The 24,190-nt window shown below is 38.2% G+C and overlaps 1 protein-coding gene and 1 pseudogene across 14 annotated transcripts in view; one reads left to right on the top strand and one right to left on the bottom strand.

Annotated features, from left to right (window-relative positions):
• The window catches only part of LOC123763285 (putative autophagy-related protein 11), a 28,451-nt gene extending 24,611 nt beyond the window's left edge, over positions 1–3,840 (bottom strand). For 4 of the 14 annotated variants that reach the window (XM_069302967.1, XM_069302968.1, XM_069302960.1 and 1 more), the window contains exon 1: positions 3,399–3,840. The gene's annotated coding sequence lies outside the window, so the exon portion shown is untranslated. Of the gene's footprint in view, positions 1–1,681; positions 1,756–1,801; positions 2,034–2,088; positions 2,555–3,398 lie in introns of those variants that run through there. The other 10 variants (XM_045750414.2, XM_045750411.2, XM_069302964.1 and 7 more) reach the window with 5 other exon arrangements.
• Positions 3,841–4,026: 186 nt separating this feature from the next.
• Positions 4,027–24,190, top strand: part of LOC123763394 (ATP-dependent RNA helicase Ddx1-like) — a 36,573-nt pseudogene continuing 16,409 nt past the window's right edge.

The following is a 24,190-nucleotide window of genomic DNA, read 5'->3' on the forward strand; positions in this document are numbered from 1 at the left end:
TTTGGGGGAGGGCAACTAAATTTAAATTTCTTGTTTAAATGTATGTCTAGGAATTTTCCTCCTGTTCTTCTCTCAATTCGGATATTTTTTGTTCTTTAATCTATTCAAATGATGGATTTACCTGAGGGGCCACCATTTTTAATGGCTTCAATGGGGATGGGAAGCCAGTAGCTAATCAAAGGTCCCCCCATTATTCCTGAGGATCATTTACAGCTGAATTTTAAACAGAAATACTAGTATTGTCTTGGCATTTATAATTCTGGCAGATAGGCAATTCCATGGGTTTTTCACTGTGAAAAAACATCTCCTTTCTGTCCTACATTGTGGCCTATTCAGTTCGAAGCTGTTGACTCTTGTGCTACATTTGACATTTTAAAGGTGGTCTGGATTAATATCTTTCATAGTGTTTAGGTTTTTTAAAGGTCTTGCCAATGTTGAGGGATGAGTTTGTTAATAGGTAGCCACATGTGGACTGTTTTTAGTTCAATCTTCACTATAGAATTTAAATTGTCTGCTTACATATTTGAGAAAATTAAGGTTGTAACATAAGCAAATAGTACTGACTCAAAATGTTATATGGCATTTGGCAAGTCATTCATATATGATGAGTGAACTGGTATACTTTGTCCACTTCTCTTTATCATATATGATCTGTGGAATGTAGCATTAATTGGCAGCATTAGATAAGCAGCATTGTTCATCAAAACACTTTGGTGTCTGTCAGAGATAAGCTTGGGTATAATGGAGAAACCCCAACTATGTAATGTAGCTTATTATATTTAACAGTGTCAAGGGCCTTCCACCTGTATGATAGTGTTTATACAGTACATGTCCTTCATTTGTGACAGTCCTATTAACCAAATCAACAACACAATAACAGCCAATCCCACCATCTGGAATATACAATTTATACACAAACTGCACCCATCACAACGAATTAAAAATGCTCACAAAGTCTAACTCCAAGCAGCAGCAATCACACTTTGCCTAACATCAGGAGAAAACATTAACACACACAATTAAGGTCTAAGAGCTGTTAGGTCTTCGAAAGCGAACCAAAGTCTGGGAATAATCAAGGGTATCTTTACCTTCAAGGAAAAGAAAGTAGTCGTTCAGCTGTACAAGTCTCTGGTGCACCCCCACCTGGATTATTGTATCCAGGCATGAAGACCTCATCTTCAGAGATATAGCTGCTCTGGAGAAGGTGCAACACCAGGCAACAAAAATCATACCTGAGCTTAGTCATCTCTTGTATCAGGAACGGTTGAGGGTCATTGGGCTAACAACATACTTATTTGATATTCCAAGAGTGCGACTTAACCAAGTAAATAATTATCAAAGAAAGCACCAAGCCAGAAAGGCTATGTAGCATGCGACTTAACCAAACTAGAAATGCTCTGCAAATCAAGGGACCCAGAATGTGGAATGACCTTCCCAATAACATCAAAGGCTGTACCTCTCTCAACCAGTTTAAGAGAAAAACTCCATGTAACCTACTTGTCCCCCTAAATGTTTACCCCATGTCTTGCTATTTTCAAACAATACTATTTGTTGACCAACTTGTTTAATTGCTGATTTATGCCATGTACCCCCCCCCCCTTTTCTTTTCAACACAATTCATACTTTAATCTCAATTTGTATTAAGTTTTAGTCTAAGTGTTTTTTTATCTCCTCATCTTACTTGAAATGTTGTGCGTATTAGTGGCTTCAGGCATAGTATGTACGTTTAATAAATATTAAAGATTTAATGGCTGTTTATGAAAGATATTTTATAAATACACATTCTACTTCTTAATATCACCAATTAAATTTGCGACAATTTGAGCCATGAAATGCGACGACTGGATCACTGTGTACAGGAGGCTGATATGGCAGCAAACACTCTCCAGGCGACCATATATCTTGGATAAGTCGCTCCACACAATTGTCGCTTGGACCGTCGACTTCCTATGGCGTCACCTCTCACATATTTACGTCTCATTTCGTTATGAAATTAGATTATTTCAGAGTAAAAATAGGTTTGATCATGTTCTACGTGTAGCACCAACATTATAGTAAGTAAATATACCATATTTCTTCATTACTTACGTAATGCTAGGACGATTTGTGTAGTTTTGGGCCGATTTGGGCCGATTTCGGTAATTCTATGGACCGCAAGAAACTATCGCGCAGAGGATGAATATGGAGAGCAAAGTAAACAAAGATTCACACGATGAGAAAGGGTTGCGCAATGTCCTATGACTCACAGAATGAGTATTAGCTGCACAATAAACTACAGGTCACAGGATAAGTATGGGTTGCACAATAAATTACAGGTCACAGGATGGGTATGGGCTGCACAAACTACCGGTAACAGGATGAGTATGGGATGCACAATAAATTACGGGTCACAGGATGAGTATGGGTTGCACAAACTACTGGTAACAAGATGAGTATGGGGTGCACAATAAATTACCGCACAGAGGATGAGTATAGGGTGCACAAACTGGTTGGGTAAATGGAAATGGTTGGGTACATTTCCTTTCACCTAATGCGACTATTCATGTGTCCAGACACCGGCGAATATGTGGTATTGGCTATTTATTTAACCATAACTTTGCATTCATTTAATAATTATATTAAGATATGTTTTCCTTGAAATGTAGTTACATTATCGTCTACATGGCTTTATTCTGACATAAAGACCTATGGCGTTACTTTGCATATATGCAAAGTAATTATAAAATTGATTGGCTTGTGTGGAGGCCTTCACACTCCCTGAGCGAGCCATCAAGTAACTATAAAAAGGCATATATCTTAACTTTCAATTCAGTTATATTTATGCCAAATTATTAACATGCAGCTTATATTTATGTCTTTATGATGACATAGAAAACTTCGTTTATTACAATATCTAGATTAAATTAACATTGATCTTCGGAAGGTCATAGTTCCCATATCGGTCAGGAGAGCGTCGGCCATGAAGCCTTGTTTAAAGTATGAATATTTTTCCTCTCTAATAAGGTATAATCTCTGTGATGGATTCACAAAAACTATTTTATATCTGCCTTTCTGATAACATATACAAATATAATCTTTATTTGTGAATATTTGTTAATTAAGCAATATATCAGAGGGCGTGTAGGGTTCGGTGTTCAATGAACGAAAAGGACTGGATCACTGTGTACAGGAGGCTGATATGGCAGCAAACACTCTCCTGGCGACCATATATCTTGGATAAGTCGCTCCACACAATTGTCGCTTGGACCGTCGATTTCCTATGGCGTCACCTCTCACATATTTACGTCTAATTTCGTTATGAAATTAGATTATTTCAGAGTAAAAATAGGTTTGATCATGTTCTATGTGTAGCACCAACATTATAGTAAGTAAATATACCATATTTCTTCATTACTTACGTAATGCTAGAACGATTTGGGTAGTTTTGGGCCGATTTGGGTCGATTTGGGTAATTCTATGGACCGCCGCGGCCTGGTCCTCGACCAGGCCTCCTTTTTGTTACACACCCCCAGGAAGCAGCCCGTAGCAGCTGTCTAACTCCCAGGTACCTATTTACTGCTAGGTAACAGGGGCATCAGGGTGAAAGAAACATTTTTCCCATTTGTGTCCATCTCCACCGGGGATAGAACCCGGAGCCTGAGGACTACGAATCGGAAGCGCTGTCCACCCAGCTGTCAGGCGCCCTGACAGGATAGGAGGGATACAAGACACTCCGTACATTGACAACATCGCACACTAATATTTTTACCACTTCGGACACCAGCTTTCGACGTTTCGCATATGTGTACGTGTTCCATATAAAAACGACAATATAATGCTATTAGCAATTAAAATCTTATACTTAACAGGCATATAGTTATTAAATGAAATTTAGTGATGTAATAGACATAATCCGGAGTTGGTAAGGACGCCGCCCGCCAGCGTAAACACAACACACCCGAATGCCCACAAACACGATACAACGCACAAAACACAACACTTCTGTCAGTTTTTGGATAAACTCCTTTTATGTTTATTATGTGAGAGTTATACTTGTATAAAATGATAACTATTATAGGTAAGCGCCTAATATTTAATATTAATCAATAAAAGCGAAGTCAGAAGCCACACGCCTGTCTGTACATGTCTTTTGTGTAAAAGTATTTTGGGCGCTCATGTACTTGTGCGCTAGCTGGCATTCACAACTGTTCTCGCCTACAAGCATTAGAATTAAACAAACGAATTTATTTATTCATTTATATACAAGAAGAGAAGGCTACCCTTGAGCCTATAATATTCATCTGATCACTGGTCTCCCATTTGGTCCTCATTGCTTTATCTTACTATTATTGAATGTCAATAACCGTATTATGCAATTTCAATTTCTTCTATTTCTTTCTTTATTATGCACCCCATACCCATCCCGTGGGCGGTGGTGTAAAGGATTACAGAGGCACATAATCGGTTCAGGAACTGAACCCTCTAGTTCGTTTAGCTAAGCAAATAACAATGTTTTATTATTATTTATATATTATTATTATTATTATTATTATTATTATTATTATTATTATTATTATTATTATTATTATTGTTTGACGCTAGTTACAAAATTATTAATGTTGTATACACATGTACTACACAAGAGGCTCACAACAGTCACTATAAAAGGCACTTTACATCTATAGTGAGTCACACAGTTACTAGTCTTGCTCCTCACCCACCCAACTGGGCGGCAGCTTTACAGTCATGTGCTCCATACCCACCCAACTGGGCGGCAGCTTTACAGTCATGTGCATGCATTACCTACAGTAAGCAAATTTTGGATACTTCGCTAAGATTTCGGGCAGCACATCATTATGAATGAAGTACTTACACATTTCATTATGCAACTTTAATAAAGTTGTCCTTCAGCATTTTGTGGTGTTCAGCTACCCTTATCTTTTGTATGTTCCTCACATTACCAGTATACACAAACATTGACATGTAGGGATATAGACTCTCAGGTAAGTTAGTAATTTAAATGCACAGTAGCAGTCCTAGGCGTTCAATCCCCGACCGCCGTCCAAGTGGTTTGGCACCATTCCTCCCCATCCAATCCCAAATCCTTATCCTGATCCCTTCCCAGTGTTAAATAGTTGTAATGAACAGGCACTATATATTATATATACATTATATATATATATATATATATATATATATATATATATATATATATATATATATATATATATATATATATAATTATGCCAGTATAATCTAATAATATATACTGGTCTAATAAAATAATTAGACCAGTTAATACTCTCACTCGTTGTGTTAGCATATGTTAGCTTGATAAAACTAACTGTTCATTGTTGAGAAATGTGTTAACAAACAATATATCTGACTTTATCAAGACTGTAGCTTGCTTAGCAAAAGGAACTTTATTAAATTTGGGTTCAGTTTAATTACCTCTCAATGGATGAGTAATTGGGGCATAATAAAGGAACTAAGCTCATAAAATGAAAGATGGGAAAACAACATTAGAGAGATAAACTCGAGAGACGTTTTCATGTTAACCCGAAAATTATTTGAGGAGCAAGACGGACTGCGGGTCAGGCAATTGGTCTTCATGCTATCGTTATGGGGGATCAGCCATTACACGTGTTAATGACTCTTGTATAGTTGTGTAGTTAAGGACAACAGGGTAAAGGGGTAATGGGCATTGTGGTTGATTGTTCTACCTGGGAATCCTCCACTGTTTTATATCTTATGTATGTATGTATGTATGTACTCACCTAGTTGTGTTTGCAGGGGTTGAGCTCTGGCTCTTTGGTCCCGCCTCTCAACCGTCAATCAACTGATGTACAGATTCCTGAGCCTACTGGGCTCTGTCATATCTACATTTGAAACTGTGTATGGAGTCAGCCTCCACCACATTACTGCCTAATGCATTCCATTTATTAACTACTCTGACACTGAAAAGTTCTTTCTATAATCTCTCTGTGGCTCATTTGGGTACTCAGCTTCCACCTGTGTCCCCTTGTGCGTGTACCACATGTGTTAAATAAATGTATGTATGTATGTAGGTAAGGAGAGAGAGAGAGAGAGAGAGAGAGAGAGAGAGAGAGAGAGAGAGAGAGAGAGAGAGATGGAGACCGAGACAGAGAAATAGATATAGACAGAGTCAGGGAGAGAATGTTAGACACAGAGACGGATAGATAAGGATATGCAAAGTCAGTGAGAGAATGACAGAGATAGAGCGAGGAAAGAGACAGAGAGATAGGCTGACACAAAGAATGGCAGAAACGAGGAGAGGCAGAGACAGAGGGGGACAGGGACAGGCGGACAGGGACAGGAGCAGAGGGACAGGGACAGACGGACAGGGCCAGAGGAGGGACGGGGGAACAGAGGGGGGGGGCAGTGGGACAGGGACAGAGACAGAGGGACAGAAACACAGAGACAGAGGGACAGGGTCAGAGAGGGGGACCGGGGGACAGAGGGAGGAGAGGGGGGCAGGAGACCAAGAGAGAGGGGACAGAGGAGAGACAGGGGATAGAAAGAGTGGGCAGGGGGGACAGGGACAGACAGAGAAGGACAGGGACAGAGGGACAGGAACAGGGGGGCAGAAAGGGCAGACAGGGGGACAGGGGGCAGAGATAGGGACAGGGGAACAGAGACAGGGACAAGGGGACTGGAGGAAAGGGAGGGGGACAGATGAAGGACAGCGGACAGAAAGAGTGGGCAGGGGGACAGAGAGGTACAGGGGACAGAGAGAAGGACAGGGGGACAGAGATGGACAGGGGGACATAGAGGAACAGGGGGACAGAGTGACAGGGGGGGACAGAGTGACAGGGGGGACAGAGAGAGGAACAGGAGGACAGAGAGGAACAGGGGGACAGAGAGAGACAGGGGGACAGAGAGAGGGACAATGGGATAGAGAGGGACAATGGGATAGAGAAGGACAGGGGGACAGAGAGATGGAAAGGGGGGACAGAGAGGGGGACAGGGGGAAAGGGATCGGGGACAGAGGACAGAAAATGTGGGCAAGGGGACAAAATGAGGGACAGGGGGACAAAGATGGACAGGGGGACAAAGATGGACAGGGCGACAAAGATGGACAGGGGGACAGGAGGAAAGGGGGGAGATGTATGAGGGGGGATTGTTTGCGAGAGATGGAGAAGGGGTATTTAGAACGGTAAGTTAGAGAGGGGGCAACTGAGGCGCATCATTGAAAAGCAAATGAGCATCATTGCAATAGCAGGAGCCACGCACATCTTCAGCCTGCGTTGTTGAGACATTGTCAATTAAGCGGTGTCCAATAACAGTATCTTCGGTATTTAAGCGATACCTTAAAAAATACTGGAAATATTGAAAGCTATTAATCCAGATATTAATCCCCTTGTGCAACGTACACAAGAGGCAACAGCTTCTAGCTCTGCAAGCGGCAATATAAAATAGAGAATAGGCGATTGTTTTCACTCATAGTGTAATAAACCCACGGACCCACCCACCCGCTGAAGCCGTAAATACCAAGACATTACTTCCGTTTAAAATTTAGCCGGAATAATCCTCAGGTATGTGGAGGATGTGGGAGGCCTTTGATCAACCGCCGACTTCCTGCCCCGTCGACGGGGCCATCAGCCCTCAGTCTGCCCTCAGCCAAATTCATGTGAAACATGTATGTGTGTGTATTAAATATTTTAATTTATTATTTCTAAGATTTAGCTGTTAGCTCTTGGACCCCGCCTTTCTAAGCGTCTGTTGTCTAATGTACCGACTCTCGCCCTCTTTTCCTCCATCATATCTAAACAACATATATTTTTATCTAACACACACACACATCCCCAAGATGCAGCCTTTAGCAGCTTCCTGACTTTCAGGTTCCTATTTACTGCAAGGTGAATAGAGGCATTAGTGTGTGTATGTTTGTGTCTGTGTGTGTGTGTGTACGTGTGTGTGTATGTGTGTGTGTGTGTGTATACTCACCTAGTTGTGGTTGCGGGGGTTGAGCTCTGGCTCTTTGATCCCGCCTCTCAACTGGCAATCAACTGATGTACAGATTCCCGAGCCTACTGGGCTCTATCATATCTGCATTTGAAACTGTGTATGGAGTCAGCCTCCACCATATCACCTTACCTTGAGGTGGTTACCTTGAGGTGCTTCCGGGGCTTAGCGTCCCCGCGGCCCGGTCGTCGACCAGGCCTCCTGGTTGCCGGACTGATCAACCAGGCTGTTGGACGCGGCTGCTCGCAGCCTGACGTACGATCCTAATGCATTCCATCTATTAACTACTCTGACACTGAAAAAGTTCTTTCTAACATCCCAGTGGCTCATTTGGGTACTAAGTTTCCACCTGTGTCCCCTTGTTCGCCTACCACCCGTGTTAAACAGTTTATCTTTATGTACCCTATCAATTGCTCTGAGAATTTTGTAGGTAGTGATCATGTCTCCCCTTACTCTTCTGTCTTCCAGTGTCATGAGGTGCATTTCTCGCAGCCTGTCCTCGTAACTCATGCCTCTTAGTCCTGGGACTAGCCTATTGGCATACCACTAAACTTTTTCAAGCTTCGTCTTGTGCTTGACAAGGTGTGTGTGTACGTGTGTAACACACACGTACTTATGTGGTACGTGTGTACTACATAATTGTAAGGCGTTTGCTGAATTAGAAAAGTCGGCTAGCAGTTCACCCTTAACGACACAATTAACTCATTACATAAAAAAATACGTGGCTGTGCAACAGTGTGTGGGAATTGGGGAACTGGTGTGCATTTAGACGACTGGTGAGGACCAACAATGACGTAGAAGGATGGCACCAGCGTCTGAATCAAAGGGCAGTGAGGAACAACTTGGCTTTATATATTTTAATCCCCTTACTGTACCGTGAGGCGTCCCTGGTAACCTTGCAATACCAACTGGTTTCTGATCAAAAGCTAAAGTCTAGTCGCCGCAAGGGCAATAAAGAGAAACATGAACATTTGTGGAAGCTTTGGGACCGTTACGAGGAAAAACAGATAAGCACCTCACAGTTCCTTAAGGAATGTTCGCGTTTTATCCCAGGAAGTGCCTGAACTAGAATTAGAAAACAGCAGTCTGTTTACTGGTTGTTATTTAACTTAAGTTAGTTGTAAATGATAATGTAAAAATAGCCACTGAGAACTGATGAGTTGGCCAAGACTTTTGCTCGTAAAGAGGGAATTGATTACCAACTTGGACTGCCTTTGAGCAGCCTGAGGGCAGCAATATCCCAGGAACATCAACTAAATTTCGGAGACTTGAGGCAAAGTTAAATTCACACCAGTTACTCCATCTATCATCATTCTATTATGCAAAAAGAACCGCACGTCTATAGGTCATCCAATAATGTTAGCAGACTTCTAGATGTTACCACTGCTAGACTTAGGCTCGGCTACAAGTACCTCTGGGAGTTTGTAACATCTGCTGATGTAGATTTGACTAAATGTAAACTCTGTCAGCAGAACTATTCGCATACTTTGCGTCATTATATAATGGAATGTGAAAAAATCGCGGAATTTAGAGATAACACCATCAATAGTGTCCAAGAAATGTGTAAGTACTTCATTCATAATGATGTGCTGCTCGAAATCTTAGCGAAGTATCCAAAATTTGCTTACTGTAGGTAATGCATGCACATGACTGTAAAGCTGCCGCCCAGTTGGGTGGGTGTGGAGCAAGACTAGTAATTGTGTGACTCACCATAGATGTAAAGTGCCTTGTATAGTGACTGTTGTGAGCCTCTTGTTGATCACTTGTGACACAAAGATTATTGATGTGTGTATTTGTGTAGGTGATTAGATATGTATGTGTATGTATATATGTATACGTATATATATATGTACATGTATGTATGTATGAGAGTGTGTACATGTATATATAATATTAAAAATTTTGTAACTAGCGTCACAAATTGTTATTTGCTTAGCTAAACGAACTAGAGGGTTCAGTTCCTGAACCGATTATGTGCCTCTGTAATCCTTTACACCACCGCCCACGGGATGGGTATGGGGTGCATAATAAAAAAAGAAATTGAATTGAATTTTTTTTATTTTTTTGCAGGGATATTCCTGCGCGGGCCCTAAGCCTCTGGCTGGCCCACTAAGTGTTGCTTGTTTCTGTTTTACATGGGTGGAGTATGAGTATTTATGACTCGTATGATCGCTTCAGTAAGATTTTGCCATATGTGTTTAACAACTTCTTCTGCTCTGTTGAATCTAAGTTGAAATCTTAATGGGTTTGTGACTGTGCACTGTGTTAGATAATGTTCCAGTGGTCTGACGGGCATTTCTCCACAGTGTTGACATTTCCTCTCATCTTCCGGAACCTGTAAGCCTATTTCCCATGCACATGGGTATCCAAGCCTGATGCGATGTAAGTGTACTTCTGTTGTTCTACTGCTCCCTTTCATCAAACTAAGTGGTTCGTAGTTGGTTGAATTCTTGTACCATGAATTGAATTGGTCTGATTAAGACTTTATGACCATGTAATCTATGTTTTGCTCCACTACTTACTGATTGAGTATGGGGTGCATAACAAATAATAGCCTCCTTCGGGGGCGCCTTGTTTCTAAACGTGTTAGTCTTAAATCCTTTAATCTCAAATCTTGCTACAATGTACCTCTTAATATATGTTATGTACTCTCGCAACCCAATGTACCTTCTTGTATATAAATAAATAGATTTCAACTGTAAGGGGGTATGGTTTGCACCTTGTTATTCTAATAATGGATAAATAATTCTAATAATGGAAGCGCTAATTATATGAACAAGTGCCATATATTTATTCAGACGAGAACAACAGCGAACACAAACCAGCGCATATACGAACGGAATGGTTTGTATGTACAAACTTCTCAGTGAACGAAGTTGTTTCTAGCCCGGTATCCGAAATTGCAGTATACGACTTGACCAGTCCCCGATAGGGATATAGGACCAAGATGATAGTGGGGCAAACTTAGTGAGGAAGCAGGAAATGAGTGTGAACAGCAAATGGGTTATGGAAATAGTGGCTGGGTGGAAGCAGTTTGTAAGGATGGAGTGCATTTACAGTATTTGATTATGGTGGACAATTCATGAGATAGCACTGTATACAGGTCTTAAAAAGCAGTTGGATACTGCTTAGAGTGAGAGATGAGTGCATGTCTTTTTTTATATTTACATAGTTTGAATGATGCAATGAATGGAATATTGTAGTGGTTTTATTTTTTTTATACCTATAATCTGCTAGAACAATACAATAGTTTTGCATTTTTTCTTCTGGGCTAATGCTGCCCCCTCCTCATAAGTCTAAAACAAGATAATTAAAAGTTTTGTTACTAACCAATTACTTTGGCTTATGAAATTTATATAATATTCATTTTTCAGAAATGGGTGTACTCCCAGAAATAGCTAAGGCTGTAGAAGAGATGGATTGGACGTAAGTTTGCTGATTCTCTTGTACATTATGTAACGCTGTACTCAATAAAGTGTTTCAAATACTGTACTGAAGTAAATATAGTTGGTAAATAATAATTGAAATGGACTAGTAGTTTTATTTGCTCTTCATTGGGTATGGTATGATATGATTATGCACTGTATATTCCCTGTAAATACTATAGAGAGATTTAAAGTAAATTGTATTGCATGGAAAACTAGTATGGTTGCAATATTAACTTTTTTTAATGTTGTGATATACTTGCTAATATACTAATAATTTGTGAATACTTGCCCTAAACATACTTGTATTATACATACTTGTCTAAGAAATGAGCCCATGTACTGTGCAGCTGTTTAATATGATAACTTCATGGTGCACAATAAAAATTATACCCAATTTTTTTTTTAATGTTGTTAAAATTGCCTCCCTGATCATGTAAATGGAAAAACAATTACAAAATCTAATTTGTCACAATGTCATCACAAGATGTTGAGCACATGTGCAGGAGTGACTCGAAGCTGATCTCTTGGGTGATTCAAGACCCGCGAGTTGCCACAGATACTTTTCTTGTGATTTTTATCGAATAATACTATTATTTATGTTTTCGTGTACACAGTAGAACATGTGTAATGTTTTAATAATGATAATAAGTGTCACTAATGTGTCCACAAAAAAGTGGTCAATATTACATGTTAAATTTTCACTAATATTTACTGTCTCACATACAGTACTCTGAATTAATGTGAGACAATGTACAATGTACTTACACGATAATACTCTCTCAGTACTTCATGAGTAAATTCATTGAAGCACTCAATACAGTAGTACACATGGTAACTTTTGCATTCTGTGCACCAGGTACATGCTGACTTTCACTAATCGTCTTTTTGCATGCTTGTAAACATGGTACTTGGGTATAAATTTTGCAAGTCTTCCTGTACCCGCTATGTAACCAAACTTGTGTAGTGTACAGTAGTCTATGCAGCTCAATCTGTCGGTAGCAATGTGTACATCTTCTGGCACAAAACTTGGAGAAGTTTAATACTGGAGTTCCCACTTGTGCAACTTTCAATGATCAGTGGACTCTGACTCTGTCATTTTCTTCATCAATCTGCTGCAAAATAATGTTGATTTTGTAGTTGTGATGTGCATTATGCCTCGCATGCAAGTCTTGCATTTTTCAATATTAAAAAGTATTTGACAGTCTTCCAACCACTTTTGGATTTCATTTAATCTTTTTCTTTTCTCCATTTAATTCAATTATAATTTTTACTTCCCACTTCACCATAGATCTTGGTCATGTGCAAATTTGATAATGTGGTTTGTAATACTGTATTCTCATTTGTCATAGATGTATTTGACAAAAAGGGTTGGCCCCAATATGGAACCCTGCAGTACAGTGTACTCAAGATTTCTCCAGTTGAAATCATTTCTATTAAGGATGACCCTTAACTGTGTTTTAACCAATGTTTTATTCGTCCTAGTACAGTATTCTACTATTTATTGCATGTGCTTGTAATTTCCTCGCCAGTCTGTCATGTGATACTTTATTCTGCTCATTACTTCGCTAATTTCTGAGCAGGAGGTTTCTGGTAGATCAACCGCATCTTCACTGAACTGAATGATTTTTGGTCTGATTCACTTTTCGTCATAATTCAAGCCGGATTATAAGTTTTTGGATTTTAAATGTTTGCAAATTTTTAATGGTAAATTATAGACTCTTCAGGTATATCTAGAACTAACACAAACATTTAATTACATTCATTAATTAATTAGTAATTTTAGAAATCATTAAGTATAAAAGATTGTAATCATCTAGGTGGACACAGGAAATGTTAGCCCAAAGCTTGCAAAATAGTAAACTCATTATCTATTGTAACATTCATTCTTAGGTTGCCAACGGATGTCCAGAATGAGGCAGTCCCACTTATTTTGGGAGGTGGGGATGTGCTCATGGCAGCTGAAACAGGCAGTGGCAAGACTGGTGCTTTCTGTCTTCCCATCCTACAAATTGTCTGGGAATCACTTAAGGATATTCAGCTTGGCAAGACTTCAAAAATTACTAAAGAAATATGCAAGTGTCCATTGCTCTTTTGTGCCTGTTTATTGCAGTACTGTACTTGATATCTGAAAATTATTATTATAAATGCTTTTAGTATACATAAATATAAATATGCATATACTAGTACAGTACTGTACATAAATTTTAATATAAATAGTATTAATATAAATAGTATTATTATAAATGTTGTTACTCTAATATTATACTGTTATTATTCTTTTCTTTTTTCTTTTTGCAAAATAGCTCCTCTCTGGTTGATGAGCTTCTTTGACCGTGACGCAGGAATGGCTGTGACACCTGATGGCTTGCGGTGCCAGTCACGGGATCCTAAAACATGGCAGGGTGCCCGTTGCACCAAGGGTGTCACTGGCAAGGGAAAATATTACTATGAAGCCGTTGTGTCGGATGAAGGGTTGTGTCGTGTCGGGTGGGCAACTCCTCAGGTAGGCAGTATTGCTGGCACCTTTGTTCCTCCAATTTCTTTTAGCTGCTGCTGAACATTTTATAGTTCAGTAGAAATGATAATACTGTACTATAATGTATTCCCAGTGTGAATACCTAGTTATGACTTTTACTGGATTATATTATATATTTTTAAATGGTTTCTGTTCCATATCCAACCCATCCTGTTTAGATAGTAGTTTTTGTGACTGTGCACCATAGTACAAATTTTTGCTGTAAGGCATTGACATAATAAGCAATTAGATAGTAGAACTTTGTACTATTCACTTTATAGATAAAAAATTTAGCTAAAAAACAAACTTAAATATTCCTAGGCCTAGTATAGCGAGCATATATACTATATTATGCCTTGAATAGCGGATTTGTCCTAGGAAGGTTAGGTTAGGATAGTTTGTCTTTGCAGCACAAGTAGAAAATGGTGTTCGGTTTGTGAAAATTCAATAGTATTTATCATAAATACTATTAGAAAATAGAAAACATATCAATTTCTACTTTCTAATTGTGTTGTACATCGGTATATAAGAATGAAGGTAACTGCAGAAAGCCTATTGGCCCATATGTACATGTATAATCATCCTCATCCTTCCTATAAGTACTATTAAAACAGGTGAATGGGCTGAATATCTTATTAATGCCATTACCTATCAACTTGATATTACACAAGTTACTATGGTGTAAAGAGTTTAAATTTAAATGGGGCAGTGTAGTTCTCTAGCGACTTCTTGGATCAAATCTTGTGCATATTTTCCCAAAAACATAACCTAAGGGCCAGTTTTCTGCATTAATCTTTCAAAATGGTATGCATAGAATTGCTTCAGAACTGGTACTATGGTAGGTATGATTTTGTAGTGAAGTTTTCACAAGTAGTCATATCATAATCAACCTTATTTACTTATATACAACTCCTTTTGTTCTAGAGATTGCATTTTTTCATGTGCATTTTCATCTTCATGTAATAATAATAATAACAATAATAATACAGTAAGCCCTTGCTTTACATAAGCAAATTTCATGAAAACAAGTTTAAGATTGTAAACTGTTATAATAGCTGCAAGCCTCTCCATACAAAACTTCCAGGCAGCATTTGCCCCAAACTCTCCATATTAATCAACAAATTCAATCCTTGAAATCAACACAACTGCCAGGAAAGTCGGCACCATATTTGAATGCATCGACTAGCACATCCATTGATGATGATGTACAAATATTTGATGAAGTCAGACGAATCGAGGCATAGTTGAGGGAAATGCAGCTGCACTCTGCATATCAGAAAATGACTTGTAATTACGAAGCAATAAGATGCTTATCTTAACATACTAAGAAGGTTAGGTAAGGTTGGTGTTTTCTATGAAGTTTTTCAAGGTAAACTAAAATATTCACAATAAATTAGTATGTCACATATGCACGTATTTAATAAGTCAATATTGACTTAAGGAAGTGCGAGAACGGGTTGGAAAATGATTTGATTTTGGTCTATTGAATATCATTTATTAAACATGGTTACACGCCAAAGAGAACACTGGTAAAGTTAAACCCAACTGTTTGACACCTCCATCCTGGAAACAGCCATTGTTTCCAAAATGGTAATGAAAGTGAGTAAATATTTTATTTTTATTTTTTTGAAGGGGGGGTGAAAGGAACAGGCATTGAAGTCCATTTGGGAAAGATAATTATGCAAGAATTTAATGCAGAAAGTTGGTAAAACAAATTAAAACGTTAATTTGTGCTGAGTAAACCATTACTTGCGTATTTGTAATAAAGTACAGTACCTACCTCATGTTAGGCGAATTTAATGCTTTCAAAACTTCAAGAAGCAAAGGCTTGCTGTAGTTTGTACTGTATTTTCACCTGCATTGGGAGATGTTATATTTTATCAATTGCCTTTATGCAATAATATTTTTTATATTCACAACCAAAACAACTTATATTTTCAGGCAGCATTAGATCTTGGAACATGTAAATCGGGATTTGGATTTGGAGGCACTGGAAAAAAGTCTAATTGCAAGCAGTTTGATGATTATGGTGAATCTTTTGGCCTCAGGGATGTCATTGGTTGCTATCTCAACCTGGATGCCATGGAGATGCATTACAGCAAAAATGGCACTGATTTAGGTAAAGCTTTCACATTACGAAGTGAATTCAAGAATGCTGTCTTCCATCCAGCTGTAGTTTTGAAGGTTGGTAGTATAGTACATGCATTATTCATGTTGTGTATTTTAAGCAGTGGTGGATAATTAGATGATGATATTAATTAATTATAGATATGGTCTAAGGCAGACTGAAATTTGCCCAGTTTTTTCTTTTTGTTGGTTTGTTATGCATTTGTCACAGTATTTGGACTTGGTGTATTTCAAAAGTGTATAGTGGTCATGTATATATACAGTGACACCTCCAAAATTTGGATCATATTTATGATCTAGGTCATTAAGAAAATTAATACAAATAAGTAAATTTCTTATTGAATTTTCTATCAGTTTTTAACTGTTGGTTCTTTACTCAAATCTCTCTAATATATATATATATATATTCAGGTAAGGTACATACATACATACATACAAGTGATGTTACATTAACACTTTGGTGCACCCCGCTCGCCACCCCTCAACTGTGCAATATGGGACCCAGGGTGTCACGGGAGTGCGCGTAAATTCTGAAAAGTGTATACTCTCTTCAACTTTGTCACCTTAATTCTCGTCCTACGAGATTAAATTTGGTATCATTGTGTTCGCAATAGAATTCTCTACAGCACTAAATGCATATAAACTCCAAAAGCCCGGCTAATTACCCGCAGCAAACAGAGAAAGTGCGAACGAGTTACCCAGGAGCGCGCATACGCGATAAAATGTTTTCACTATTTTCACTCTGGTCACCTCAATTTTTATCCTAAGTCTTTCATTTTGGTCTCAATGGGTTCGCAATAGAATTCTCCAGAGGAACATTAGCATATAAAATAAAAAACCTGGTCACGCTCCAACCGCCGACGAGTTGAAGACGGGCCACGCGTTAGCCGCGAGTGAGTGCTCAGCCGCCTTCCAGCTACACTCCCAATTCCCCCCCTTTTCAAGCCTTTCTTTCGCAATTTTCTTCCTGGAAGAGCCTTCTTCATGATCACTATCCATCGTGGAGTAAGCGTAGATAGTTTCTAAAGCCGCAGTAAGAAATATAGCCATGGAAAATAGCCGAAATGTTCACACGTTTGAGATGTGAGGGGAGGCGACATTGGTCACAACAGTGGAGCGAAAGCAATGGGCCCACGACATGTGCCAAGCTGCCTGAGGGCCACGAGGCTCAACAAAGAAAATGGGAAGACATCGGCGCGCATTTTAAAACCAGTCCCCAAAAAATCGGATAAAAACCTGATTTTTGGCGATTATTTAAAGTGGATGACGCAATGCTGCGTCATGCCCGGGCGAAAGTGTTAATGGATTGATATATAGATAGAGCTAGTACATACAATGCCTAAAGCCACTATTACGCAATGCGTTTCGGGCAAGAAAAACATTAATATCTAGAACTTAATACTAATTGAGCATAAAGAATAAAAAGTGTTGAGAACAAATACAAATACAGATAAAAAAAAAAAAAAAAAAAAAAAAAAAAGGGGGGAACATGACTGAAAAAGCAGCACAAATACAATAGGTTGACAAACAGTGTTGATTAAACAAAAAAAAATTTCAATACAAAAATTCAAAAAAATAACTTCAATAAAGTGCAAGAATAACTTCAGTGAATTTAATGATATTTGAAAGTTACAGATGATAGCAATTTATGTGATTTCCAGAATGCAGAGATGTCTTTCAATTTTGGTGCAACAGAGTTCAAGCACCCACCTAAAGCGGGATACGTAGCAGTGTCTCAGGCCAGCAAGGACTGTACTGTGAGCTCAGGTGTGAAGGGAGGTGGAGACAAGCCACAAAAGCTTCAGAACAATGCTCCACACGCTGTCATTATTGAGGTAAGAATGGTAACACGTGACTGGTCTGTATTTACTTGTCCAGTATCTGGTTTATATTGATTGCTGGATGGATGTCTAACAATATAACCTATACAGTTCGGTACAGATTCATTTTTACATCACTGTTGCTTTTAAACTAACCTGTTCATTAAATCCTGGATACATACAATATGAAGATTCAAACTAAAAGTAGTATGTTGTGCTATGTGAATTGTTAAACAGTTTAGATAGAAGTGGCAAGTTCCAAAAGCAGACCATTTTTGTTTAATGCAAACAAAAGTTTTTATCATTTAACAGCCTTCAAGAGAACTCGCAGAACAGACCCTAAAACAGGTTCAAATGTTTCGTAAGCATCTAGATAATCCAGTGGTTCGTGACCTTCTTGTTGTTGGTGGTATACCCGTGAAAGAGCAAATAGCAGCACTCAATGCAGGTGTGGATATTGTTTGCGGTACTCCAGGACGCTTGGAAGATCTTATTAATACAGGACAACTCTCTCTCCAGTCTTGCAAATTCTTTGTGTTGGATGAGGCTGATGGACTTCTTAAACAGGTAAGTTTGATTTTATCCAAGGAAAAGTACTTTTTATATTTTGGTAGTAAATATGTAGGAATACCTGATATAAATTCAAGTACTGTATCATCAGCTTGCCTTATGAATTAGAAAAAAAACTAAGAACTCTTGACTACCCGATTTCTTGTATTAAGTCAACTACTCGTGGAACATTTACACATTTCCTTAATGTGCGTCTTTGGCTATCAGTAAATGGGCACTTGAGAGTTGGGCAACTTTTATAGATTTCATCCTGGAAAGGTTGGTCATATTTTTTAAATGACTTTAAATATACAGCTGATTTATTTATAAGGTAACTTGATGCATTACTGTATTTTGTTGACTTTCATTTATTGCATTAAATTTCTTGCCATATTTTGTTTCATGTAATTACTTTATCTTGTATACAAGTGTACTGGTATTGCAGGGGCATGAGCGTCTCATCAATAACATCTACAACTCCATACCCAAAATCACATCTGAAGGCAAGAGACTCCAGATGGTGGTCTGTTCTGCCACCCTACATTCCTTTGAAGTGAAGCACATGGCAGTAAGTTTCTGAACCCTTATTTGGTAACACTTGTTTGCTAAGGAAAATTGTGCCTTCTCAACGGTGCAATGTCTTAAGACTAAGGATAATGAATTATCTTAGATTATGGTATACTATATAATAATCAGGTGAAAATTAACAAAGTGAATAGCATGACTAGTGTGTTCCAAGCATATATGGAGTGGAAAGAATGTTGTCTAATGTATCAATTAGTTTCCATAAAGAATATTTTGTACAAGGGTGACATTTTATTAATGGTTAGGTATACATATTTTATATATATAATATGACATTGTGTCTTTAATACTTCAAAGTTACTTAATGCTCTCTTTTTCAATGTGGAAATACTGTAGATTGAATCATAAGTGCATGTTAGGAATTTGTGTATCAGACTTTATGAATGTAATTGCAGAAGTGGTGAAGGTGAGAGATTCAGTAGTTTAAAGCTTTACTATTCATGTTGGAAGGCTGCTGAAAATGTGTTACCTGAAAGAAATAGAAGAAAAGATAATATCATAGTAAATATAGTACAATATTTAGTATGTTGCTTTTACTATAGGCACGGTTTACATTCCACCAGTCAATTTCCTTCCCTCAGTTCTGTCTTTGCTCAATCTTATTTGCATGAAACTTTTTTCCAATTACACGCATCAAATATTTAAACGACAGATTCTAGTACTGTACTTCCTACATCACACACTCGTCATCCTTTCTACTACAGTTTGCTTCAGTTTACTCATTTTCAAGTCTTCTACTATCCACAGTAAAGCTTTCAGCTGCACAATATCTCAGCCCTCGCACACTGCTACAACTCCATATGTTTCACCCAAGTATGGATGATGATGTTGATGTTCAAGATTCGCTACTTGGAACAAAAAGTCCCAAGCAGCACGGGCTATGGTGAGCCTGTAGGATGATGATGACAAAACTCTGGCATGTTACATTTCATCCTCCTGCTTTAAAGCTGTCATTAAGAGCTATAGAAACTTAATTTTGAGAACCTTTCACAGAGGAGCAGCATCATTACCAATTTTCCATGCAGATTTCACTTGAGGACTTTAAGGCATCAGTGCAGCTACTTCCTTCCCTCTCTTCCCTCATTTCACAACCTGTCCTCTTAAAAATGTAGCTTTTGGCCGTTTGCCCGTATGGCCGAAAGTGGATGTACAGTTATATGAAAATGAAAAAAAAAAAAAATGAAAGTTTGGGATTTCTTTTTTTTTTTCAACAACAGTAAGTTAAGGGTCCTCTGGTAGGTTAGGTGGGCAGGAAATTCTCATAAAGTTTCAAAACGTTATGAAAAACATTAATTGAAAGTCTCCTCTTCTAACCTTACCGAGTAAGCCGGACGACTCAAACAGAAAACAGGACAGTACGTCACTTTTGTGAGTTAATTTCATTTCAAATTACGTCCACTTTTGGCCATAGCGCGTATACGAGCGAAAAGTGACGTTATTTTTAAGAGGACGGGTTGCATATCATCCCATCATCTTCCTGTGAAGAGGAAGTTTGTGTTGTTGTTTTTCTGCAGTAATTGGCATCTCACAAGGAGCTCTGTATACCTACTTAAGCACTACTGTGGATCATTGCTGCTATTGATTTACTGGTGTGTGTGGTCATTCATGTTCTGTGATTGTGTTTTGTGAAAAGTATGGTTACTTTATTGTGTAATATGTGTAACAAGTTTTATCTCTTCATATACGCCTCCATGTTTTCTTGGTGTTGATGCCTTCCAACCTCGTGAAAGTGGAACATAGTGGTAGTGGAGCAAGCTTGTCTGATATTAGACACTGAACTTAAGAATCCTGTGTGTGGATGGTGCAAGTGCATTGCACCTAACGATGCACTTGCAATGCACTATTTAAGTCAATTTAAATTATTTATTCCAGAAATATGTAGAAAAATGTTGAAATTCTGCTTGATTGTATTAAGGAGATGGAAAATGTATTTAAAGCAGATTACTTAAAAAATAAACAGAAGTACAGTGCTTGCTATATTTTCTATTTAAATGTTATTATTAACTGATAAAATAGAATTGTTTGTAAATGGTACAGTATGAATATAATGTACTGTATTGCTAATCATTGTTATGTCAGTTCTTATAGCAGATTATTTGAAAGAATTGGTAGCTACTAGTCTGTTAAATAAGGGTGTACATGTTGAAGCCAAAACTTTTATCGTATAATATTTTTTTAATTTTGGTTTTTAATTTAGTGTCTATAAATAAGATATGTACAAAAAATTTGTAAATAGAAGAAAAAAATAATAATTTTACCAAGAATATTTTCTTGATATTAGAGCCTCTGAATTCCAAATAGAGTACAGATATTTCAATACCTTAAAATAATTTTGCTCCGACCAGTGAATTTTACTATAGAAAAACTTTACATAGGAACGTTTGATGCACTTCCCGACCTGGGTAGATCTTAAAGGGGAAGATGCTGTGCCCGAGACTGTCCACCACGTTGTTGTAACCATTGATCCCAGAACGGATAGTAGCTGGAGCAATCTTCGTCGCCATCTGCAGACTGATGGCGTGCATGTTAAGGATGGCGTGCGACCTGGGAACAATACACCTGGTAAGCAAATAAAAGTGCAAGGCTAAGCTTTACAGTTAATATTTGAGAATGTGTCTTAGTTTTTTAAAGTACTGTAAGTGTAAGTGCTTCTAATGTTTTAATTTGTTATGCTTTTCAGTTTGGTTTCCAGAATTTTTCTTTAGCTTGTTCAGATATGTATTTAGATACCATTTTGCCAATTTTAATGGTTTGTAATATGCTGCTTCACATTATGAGTTATGAATATTTTTTGAGGTTCACTTAAGCTGGCTTGTACTTAAGCATTAGTACCGATCGGCACGACCAGTTGGCCTGGCCCCTGCCTTCAACTAACTTCCCTACTCAGTTCTGTTGCTGTTGTTCTATTGGTGATTGCTACTTTAGTGCTCCGGTCCACCACTCAATTGCAGCGCTAATCTCATACCCTTCTAGCATTGAGATTACAGTATTATGTAGTACTCACTCTCCCAATAATGCAATACTTGATAATATTTTCCAGTAGTTAATAATAGCTTGAATTTAACATTATGATCATGAATATATAGGATTATGAATACTGTATAGCATTATTGAATATCGAATCATGTCCAAACAAATTCCGTGACTGGTGTGATCCACTTGCACGGAGCAATTTCGGTGAGATAGCTTCAGGAGGACCACTGGACATCTACCGGAAAGAGGCATTTCTTTACATTCATTGCTGTTTTGTTTTTTCTCCTTTCAGAGACATTAAGTGAGGCGGTGTAGCTGCTGAAAGGAGAGTACTGCATTAAGGCTATTGACACACACAAAATGGATCAAGCACTAATATTCTGCTGCACTAAGTTGGATTGTGACAATTTAGAGCGCTATTTTAATCAAATTGGTAGGTGTCTTGAATTTGTTAATCTTTAAATAGATTAAACCCCTACACTGTGTGCCTGTTACTTATACTAGTAACAACTCCATGGTGTGAAAAAAAAAGTTCTTTAATGTTAAAATAATCACTGAAAAATAATAATTAACATTTAGTTTACTTTGGCTGTGGTCGAAAGAAGAAATATCTCTGGCACAATTTGGAGACATTGGTGGATGAGATTACCAGGCATAAAGGTTCCCTGGGTGACATGAGTTGCCAAAAAATACATTTACATTACTTTAGTGTTACTGATTTTATTCACTGGTATTTTGCAGCTATATTATGCAACAGTGTTTAACTTAAGAAATTTCTGTAATAAAACATGCAGAATATAAATACACATTTGTATCACTAATATACACACACAGTATTATATTCTATGAACAATAAAATGTGCTGGTTTTTGCTATTATCGCATTGCATACACATTCTATGTACAGTATATCTACATACACTAATATGATCCACTAATCAGTTCTGGTAGGTTATCTTAGAGATGATTTCGGGGCTTTTTAGTGTCCACGCGGCCCGGTCCTCGACCAGGCCTCCACCCCCAGGAAGCAGCCCGTGATAGCTGACTAACACCCAGGTACCTATTTTACTGCTAGGTAACAGGGGCATAGGGTGAAAGAAACACTGCCCATTGTTTCTCGCCGGCGCCCGGGATTGAACCCGGGACCACGGGATCACAAGTCCAGCGTGCTGTCCGCTCGGCCGATCGGCTCCCTTTCCGGGCGTGGTAATCTAGTAACCAGTGATCCAAATTCAGCTTAGCCCTGCATATTTTACATGAAGTTGTAACAGCACGCATTGAACATAATACATTTTATTCATATTTTGAATGCTTTTACCATAGTTTTTCAAGGGCAATGATGCATTGGGCTGTTAGTATTATTTTATTATTTATATACTGCAAACTACTACTGAATTATTGCTCAGAATGAATGTACGCAGAATGTACTATTGTACATCTAGTATTGGGACCCCTGTGCAAGAGAGATGGAACTTTCACAGATGACATCAATGACATGAGTGAAATTAACCTCTGGACTTTGAAGTAGCCATAGACAGTTCGTGCACTCTGTGCCAGGCCATGATTTCTGGAATTCCATATTCATCAAGAATGGTAACACATTATGACCTCTTGTGGTATTCAAAAGAACACCATAAGAGGTCATAATGATAAACACTTCCAAAGGATACCTAATCAACCAGGTTGTGATTTGTATGTCAGGCTGCAAGCAGCTGCATCTAACAGTCTGGTTGATCAGACCACCAACCAAGAGTCCTGTTCGGAGACCAAGCCCGCAAGGACTTTAATCCTGGGAACCAACACACGGTAGCCGTAAGGCAAGATACATGGGTATCTTGCACAGGAACGTATCCATGTATCTGTTCTTGAAAGGAACAGATACATGGGTATCTTGCACATACCCATGTATAATAAATACAAATACACATGTATTTGTTACTAATATGCACACTATTATATTCTTTGAACACTAATATGTATTATTTGTACAGTTATTACAATGTATATACACATTATGTGTGTGTACCTACATTTTAATGCAATATTATGAACCACTAAGCAGTTCCAGTGGATGATATTCTTTTAATGTAGATACAACCACAGCATAGTCCCACATGCTCATTTGCTGCTGGCACATGACGAAGCAAAGTGCCACCTGATGCACTACAGCACTAGCCAAAACAGTGCTCTTATGAGAAACCTGGTCAATATATCCTGAATATGAATAAT

This window comes from Procambarus clarkii, chromosome 49 (assembly GCF_040958095.1).
Source record: "Procambarus clarkii isolate CNS0578487 chromosome 49, FALCON_Pclarkii_2.0, whole genome shotgun sequence".
NCBI classification, from domain to species: domain Eukaryota; kingdom Metazoa; phylum Arthropoda; class Malacostraca; order Decapoda; family Cambaridae; genus Procambarus; species Procambarus clarkii.